The sequence below is a fragment of the Mandrillus leucophaeus genome, unplaced genomic scaffold (genome assembly GCF_000951045.1).
Source record: "Mandrillus leucophaeus isolate KB7577 unplaced genomic scaffold, Mleu.le_1.0 Scaffold129, whole genome shotgun sequence".
Lineage (NCBI taxonomy): Eukaryota > Metazoa > Chordata > Mammalia > Primates > Cercopithecidae > Mandrillus > Mandrillus leucophaeus.
The window spans coordinates 2,281,396-2,289,244 of NW_012101243.1; the positions used below are offsets into that span (position 1 = coordinate 2,281,396).

The 7,849-nt window shown below is 43.2% G+C and overlaps 1 pseudogene; it reads left to right on the forward strand.

Annotated features, from left to right (window-relative positions):
• Positions 1-242: 242 nt before the first annotated feature.
• On the forward strand, positions 243-1,139 carry LOC105533852 (annotated as a pseudogene).
• The last annotated feature ends 6,710 nt before the right edge of the window (positions 1,140-7,849 follow it).

The following is a 7,849-nucleotide window of genomic DNA, read 5'->3' on the forward strand; positions in this document are numbered from 1 at the left end:
AGGCATGAGCCACTGTGCCTCGCCGTAGTATGTCTTTATGCAAAGCAGAAGTGACCCCTTTCTCAAGGCATTTTATTTCCATATGTCTGAAAATTGTTACAATGAACGGATTCTGTAATAACAAGGCATTTTACTGCCATCTACTGGTAAATTATCATAATAAATTTACAAATTACAATATCATGTGAATGGTGTCCACTTAAAAGTGATATCCTTCAAGACTAGTGAACAATACAGTCAGGATGGCTAATGGTAACCCCAGGAAACCAAGAGGCAAGATGTCTGCTTTTGCCTTCTTTATACAGATGTGCAGAGAAGAACATAAGAAAAACCCAGAGGTCCCTGTCAATTTTGCACAATTTTCCAAAAAGTGCTCTAAGAGGTGGAAGACAATGTCTGGGAAAGAGAAGTCTAGGCCAGGCACAGCAGCTTATGCCTGTAATCTCAGCACTTTGGGAGGGTGAGGCGGGTGGATCACCTGAGGTAAGGAGTTTGAGACCAGCCTGGCCAACATGGTGAAACCCCGTCTCTACTAAAAATACAAAAAATTAGCTGGACATGTTGGTGGGTGCCTGTAATCCCAGCTGCTGGGGAGGCTGAGGCAGGAGAATGGCTTGAACCCAAGAGGCAGAGGTTGCAGTGAGCTGAGATCGTGCCATTGCACTTCAGCCTGGGCGACAAGAGCAAAACTCCATCTCAGAAAAAAAGAAAAGAAGAGAGAGAAGTCTCAATTCGATTAAATGGCAAAGGCAGATAAAGTGCACAATGAGACAGAAAGGAAGGATTATGGACCAGCTCAGGGAGGCAAGAAGAACGATCCTAATGCCCCCAAAAGGCCACTGTCTGGATTCTTCCTGTTCTGTTCAGAATTCCACCCCAAGATGAAATCCACAAACCCCGGCATCTCTATTGGAGATGTGGCAAAAAAGCTGGGTGAGATGTGGAAGAACTTAAATGACAGTGAAAAGCAGCCTTATGTCACTAAGGTGGCAAAACTGATGAAGTATGAGAAGGATGTTGCTGACTATAAGTCGAAAGGAAAGTTGGATGGCGCAAAAGGTCCTGCTAAAGTTGCCTGGGAAAAGATGGAAGAGGAAGATGAAGAAGAGGAGGAGGAAGAGGAGAAGGTAGATGAATAAATAAACTGTCAAAAAAAAAGTGATATCCTTCTTCAGGGCAAAATTCATCCAACTAAATGTGTTAAGTCTGTGATTTGACACTGTTGTGACGAACCCTGCAGACAGTAAAATGTAGACACTCTCTAGGTGGTTTTGTTCTTTCTTTTTTTCCCCTGTTTTGTTACTGTTTTTCTTAAACACACTGTCAGTCTTTTCTTAAACACACTGTCAGTCTTATCACTGCAACGCTTAAGCCTATTTAGACATACATGAAAGTAGAAGTCCAATAAATACAAATCAAATTATCAAAGAACAATTGATTTTCTTCACTCTAGTCCAAATCTAGAACAATCCTGGATGTTTTAGGACTGTTTTTCTTGCTCAAAACATGTTATGAAATAGCCTGATCACCTCTTCAGAAGCCTCTCTCAATCTATTGCTTGTTGAGACTATCATATGCACTAAGGTTTCTCCTAAACATTTCTAGGTATAAATTCATTAATATGCTTGACAACCTTATGGGGTAGGAGCCCTTATTCTCTGCATCCCATAGGTGAGGCAACTGAAGCACAAAGAAGTTACATTTCAAGTGATGCTATTACAAACATAGCTTCCTTGGGGAGCTTATAGTCTACTGGGGACACAAAACGAAACAAAGCCATGTAAAGATTTTTAAACAATATAAAGGAGAAAATACTTTGGACCCTGTTGGACAAGTCATTTATCTCCTCCCGGTTGCAGCTTCTTCATCTGTATAACGTAGAAGTTGGATTTGCCCAAGATCACACAGCTAATAAATGGCAGAGCTAGAATCTGAACTTGAGTGTTTCAGCTTCAGAGCCCAATATTGTAATCATTATGCTATACTATCTGCTAGTTCATGGCCTGTTTTTGTTCCTTTGCTGCCTGCCTGCAGGCAACAAGTATTTGTGTTGCCTAGGCTCCTACTATTTTTACCTACAGGATCCACAGGTGCCCAATTTGGGCCCCTGTCTTCTCAGCATCTTGCATTCTTGCAGATCCCAGGAATACCCATGACCCTTGGCTTAAGGACATGGACATCAAGGTGAAAAAATTAGGATAGTGGCTCTGGAATCTTTTGTGTATGTGTGTATGGTAAAATATATATAACATAAAATTTGCCATTTTAACCATTTTTAAGCCTATAATTTGGTGGCATTAAGTATATTCACATGCAACCATCACCACCATCTACCTCCAGAACTTTTTTGTTTTCCCCTACTGAAACTTCATGCCCATTGAACACAAACTTCCCATTCCCTCTTCCTCTAGCCCTTGGCAACCACTCTACTTTCTGTCTTTATGAATTTGGCTACTTTAGGAACCTCATATAGGAGGAACCATACAATATTTGTCCTTTTGTGACTGACTTATTTCACTTAGCATAATGTCTTCAAGGTTCATCCATGTTGTACGTTGTGTCAGAATTTCCTTCCTTTATGAAGGTTGAGCGATGTTCCATTGTATGTATAGACCACATTTTGCTTATCTATTTAACTGTCCATAGATATGTGGGTTGCTTCTACATGTTGGTTATTGTGAACAATGCTGCTTTGAACAGGGGTGCACAAATATCTCTTTGAAACTCTGCTTTCACTTCTTTTTTATTTTTTAAATTTTATTTTGAAACAGAGGTTTGCTCCATCACCCAGGCTGGAATGCAGAAATGGAAACATGGCTCACTGCAGCCTCAACCTCCAGGGCTCAACTGATCCTCCCGCCTCAGCCTCCTGGGTAACTGGGACCACAGGTATGTGCTGCCACACCTGGCTTGTTTATTTATTTTTAAACTTTGAGACAGGGTCTCATCTGTCACCCAGGCTGGAGTGCAGCAGTGTGATCACGGCTCACCACAGCCTCCAGCTCCCAGGCTCAGGCGATCCTCCCACCTCAGCCTCCCAAGTAGCTGGGATTATGGGGGCGCCTATGTTTAACTTTTTGAGGAAATGCCAAACTGTTTTCCACCATGGCTGCATCAATTTACATTCCTATCTGGGTGTGGTGGCTCACGCCTGTAATCTCAGCATTTTGGGAGGCCAAGGCAGGTGGAACACTTGAGCCTAGGAGTTGGAGACTAGCCTGGGCAACAGCGTGAAACCTAGTCTCTACAAAAAATGCAAAGATTAGCTGGGCATGATGGCGCATGCCTGTAATCCCAGCTACTCTAGAGGCTGGGGTATGAGAATTGCTTGAACCCGGGAGGCAGAGGTTGCAGTGAGCTGAGATTGCACCACTGCACTCCAGCCTGGATGACAGAGCAAGACTCTGTCTCAAAGAAAAACAAAAAACAAAAACAAAGTACATTCCCACCAGCAATGCATAAAAGTCCTAATTTCTCCACATCCTTGCCAAAACTTGTTATTTTTTGCCTTTTAAAAAAAATAACAGCGGCTGGGCGCCGTGGCTCATGCCTGTAATCCTAACACATTGGAAGGCCGAGGCAGGCAGATTGCCTGAGCTCAGGAGAGTTTGAGACCAGCCTGGGCAACATGGCGAAACTCTGTCTCTACGAAAAATACAAAAATTAGCTGGCCATGGTGGTGCGTGCCTGTAATTCCAGCTACTTCAGGGGCTGAGGCACAAGAATTGCTTGAACCTGGGAGGCGGAGGTTGCAGTGAGCTGAAATCACACCACTGCACTCCAGGCTGGGCAACAGAGATTCTGTCTCAATAAATAAATAAATAAATAAATAAATAAATAAATAAATAAATAAATAAAATGGGTATGAAGTGGTATCTCATTATGGTTTTGATTTGCATTTCTTTAATGACTACAGAGATTGAACATCTTTTTGTGTGCTTATTAGTCATTTGTATATCTTCTTTGAAGAAATGTCTATTCAAGTCCTTTGCCTTTTTTTTTTGAGACAGGGTCTTACTCTGTCACCCAGCCTGGAGAGCAGTGATATGATCTTGGCTCACTGTAGCCTCCAATTCCCAGGCTCAAGTGATCCTTCCACCTCACCTCAATCTCATGAATAGTTGGGATTACGGGCACACATGACCATGGCCAGCTAAATTTTTAATTTTTTGTAGAGATGAAGTCTTACTGTGTTGCCTAGGCTGGTCTTGAACTCCTGGACTCAAGCAATCCTCCTGCCTTGGCCTCCCAAAGTGCTGGAATTACAGGCGTGAGCCGTAGCACCCAGTCTTATTGCAGAGTTTCTGGAATCTTCCAGAGCTTTCTTACCTCTAGAAGTCTCTGTGGGTTTGGAAGTATGTCAATGAGGTCTTCTCAGCCTCTGGACTGGCTGTTGTCAAGACCTCTGTATCTACAGGAGGAAGTAGCCAGAGCTTTTCATTCAATCTTTCAGGTAAATTAATCAAGTCATTCATTCATTGTATCTTTATCCAAAAAATCATTCTTTGACTATGTCAGATTTCCAGGCTAACACAAAAGTACAAACTGTTTGGTTCTGTTTCTATGGAGATCAAGAACTGTCAAAGTTAATCTACGGTGCTAGAAGTCAGAATAATGGTTACATTTGGGGGAGCAGGTATTTATTGGAAGGGAACATATAAAAGAGAACAAATGAGAACTTTCTGGGTTGATAGATCTATAACTTGATCTAGATGTTGGTAACACAGGAATGTAGGCAAAAAAATTATTAGATATACACGTAATATTTTTTCATTTTATTGTGTATAAATTTCAGTTTTTAAAAGTTAGAATAAAAAGCTTCAGAAAAGTTTTTTTTCCCAGGATATTTTAAATTTCTTTGGTGTTAATTTCATAGGCTCAAAGGTCTAAGGTGCCCCCCTGTTGCGGTTGCCTGTGGTTCTCTTTGCTCCTCTCTGCCCTCTTGGGCCCAGTACCTAGCATTGTGCTTAGGATTCACAAACGCAGCAAATACTTATTGAGCACCTACTCTGTGCCAGGCACTGTGCTATGTGCTGAGGAAACAGTGTTAAACAAGATGGATAAGGTTTTCTTCCTTATTGTGTCCATAGTCTAGTGGCAAAGACAGGCAATAATGACTTAGTACATTCTATTGAGGACAAGCACATCGTGCTAAGAAAACCTGTCTGGGAATGGGTCAGGTAAAGTATCCTTGGAGTAGCCCTGTTTGAATTGGGATCTGAAGGCTGAGAGTTATCTAAGTGGGGAGAGCACTGCAGGCGGGTGATCAGCATGTACAAGGGTTCTCAGAAGGGAGGGAGAACAATGTGTAAGAAATATCACTGTAGTTGCAACCCAGAGAAAGGGGAAGAGGGCCCTGAGATAAATCTAGAGATGTGAGGAGGCCAACATTTATTTGACTTTTATCTTAAGAGCAATGTAGAGCCATCAGATTTTTTTTTTTTTTTTTTTTTTTTTTTCCTGACAGTCAGGGTCTTACTCTGTAACCCCAGCTGGAGTGCAGTGGTATGATCTCAGCTTACTGCAGCCTCAACCTCCCAGGCTCAAGCAATCCTCCCATCTCGACCTCCCGTGTGACTCGGGTCACAGGCGTGCAGCACCATGCCCGCTATGTTTTTGTCTTGTTTTCTTGAGACACGGTCTCCCTTTGCCACCCAGGCAGGAGTGCACTGGTGTTATCTCGGCTCACTGAAGCCTCTACCTCCCAGCCCATGTGATTCTTGCCTCATGCCTCAGCCTCCCGAGTAGCTGGGACTACAGGTGTGCACCATCATGCCCAGCTAATTTTTGTATTTTTAGTAGAGATGGGGTTTCGCCATGTTGCCAGGCTAGTCTCGAACTTCCGAGCTGAGGTGATCCGCCCACCTTGACCTCCCAAAGTGCTGGGATTACAGGTGTGAGCCACTGAGCCCAGCCATTTTTGTATTTTTTGTTGAGACAGGGTTTGCCATGTTGCTCAGGGTAGTCTCGAACTCCGGGCTCAAGCGATCCACCTGCCTCAGCCTCCCAAAGTGTTGGGATTATAGGCACGAGCCACTGTACCTGGCCATCATCAGATACTTTTAAGTAGGGTAGTGACATGATCAGATTTCTGATCATTAGAAACATTACTCTGACAGCAGGGTGGAGAATAGATTAGAGGGCGGTCAGGGTAATGCGAAAAGATGGTGGGTATCCCAGTTCAAGCATACTGTGTGTACTCAGTAAATACAGATGGAATGAAAGGGTTCCTGACTCTCTTTCTTCTATGGGATCAGTAGGACTGATCTGTTTAATTAGTTTACATCTACCTGCTCATCCTCCATCTCCTGTGATGCTCAGAACAGACCCCTAACTCCCATTTTACAGATAAAGAAGCTCAAGTTCAGAGAGGCAAGGACAGCTATCAAGAGCAAAAGCCAAAGACAGCTACCATACCATCCAGCAATCCCACTCTTAGGTATACACCAGAAAAAAGGAAATCAGTGTATGGAAAAGATCTGCACTCGCATGTTTACTGCAGCCCTATTCACAATAGCCAAGATTTGGAAGCAGCCTAAGTGTCCATCAACAGATGAATGGATAAATAAAATGTGCATATACACAATGGAATACTATTCTGCCATTAAAAAAGTGAGATCCTGTCATTTGCAACAATATGGATGGAACTGGAGGTCATTATGTTACGTGAAAGAAGCCAGGTACAGAAACACAAACTTCACATATTCTCACTTATTTGTGGAAGCAACAAATTTTTTATTTTTTATTTTTATTTTTGGGACGGAGTCTCACTCAGCTGCCCAGGTTAGAGTGCAGTGGCGCGATCTCAGCTCACCGCAACCACCATCTCCCAGGTTCAAGAGATTCTCCCGTCTCAGCCTCCTGAGTAGCTGGGATTACAGGCACTCGCCATCATGCCCAGCTAGTTTTTGTATTTTAGTAGAGACAGGGTTTCACCATGTTGGCCAGGCTGGTCTTGAACTCCTGACCTCAGGTGATCCACCCGTCTTGGCCTCCCAAAGTGCTAGGATACAGGTGTGAGCCACCGCACCCAGCCAGGAGCGAAAAATTAAAACAATTGAACTCATGGAGATAGAGAATAAAAGGAGGGTTACCAGAGGCTAGTAAGGTTAGTGGGGAGGTGGGTGAGAAGCGGGAATGACAAAAGAATAGTTACAAAGAATGTATAAGACCTAGTATTTGCTAGCACAAGAAGGTGACTATAGTACAAAACAACTGGCCAGGCGCGGTGGCTCACGCCTATAATCCCAGCACTTTGAGGGGCTGAGGCAGGCAGATCATGAGGTCAGGAGTTCGAGACCAGCCTGGCCAATATGGTGAAACCCCATCTCTACTTAAAAAATATACAAAAATTAGCTGGGTGTGGCGGCAGGCGCCTGTAGTTCCAGCTACTCAGGAGCCTGAGGCAGGAGAATCCCTTGAAACAGGGAGGCGGAGGTTACAGTGAGCCGAGATCGCGCCACTGCACTTCAGCCTGGGCGACATAGTGAGACTCTGTCTCAAAAAACAAAACAAAACACAAAAACCACACACACACAATTTAGCTGTACATTTTAAAATAACTAGAGTGTAATTGGGTTGTTTGTAACACAAAGGATAAATGCTTGAGGTGCCAGATACCCCATTTACCATGATGTGATTTATTACATGATGTATGCCTGTATCAAAATCTCATGTACCCCATAAATATATTCACCTACTACGTACTTACAAAAATTTAAAAAATACATCAGTGTAGTGTGGGAAAAAAGAAAACTAAAACAAAAAAAATTTTTTTTTTTTGAGACGCAGTCTCGCTCTGTCGCCCAGGCTGGAGTGCAGTGGCTGGATCTCAGCTCACTGCAAGCTC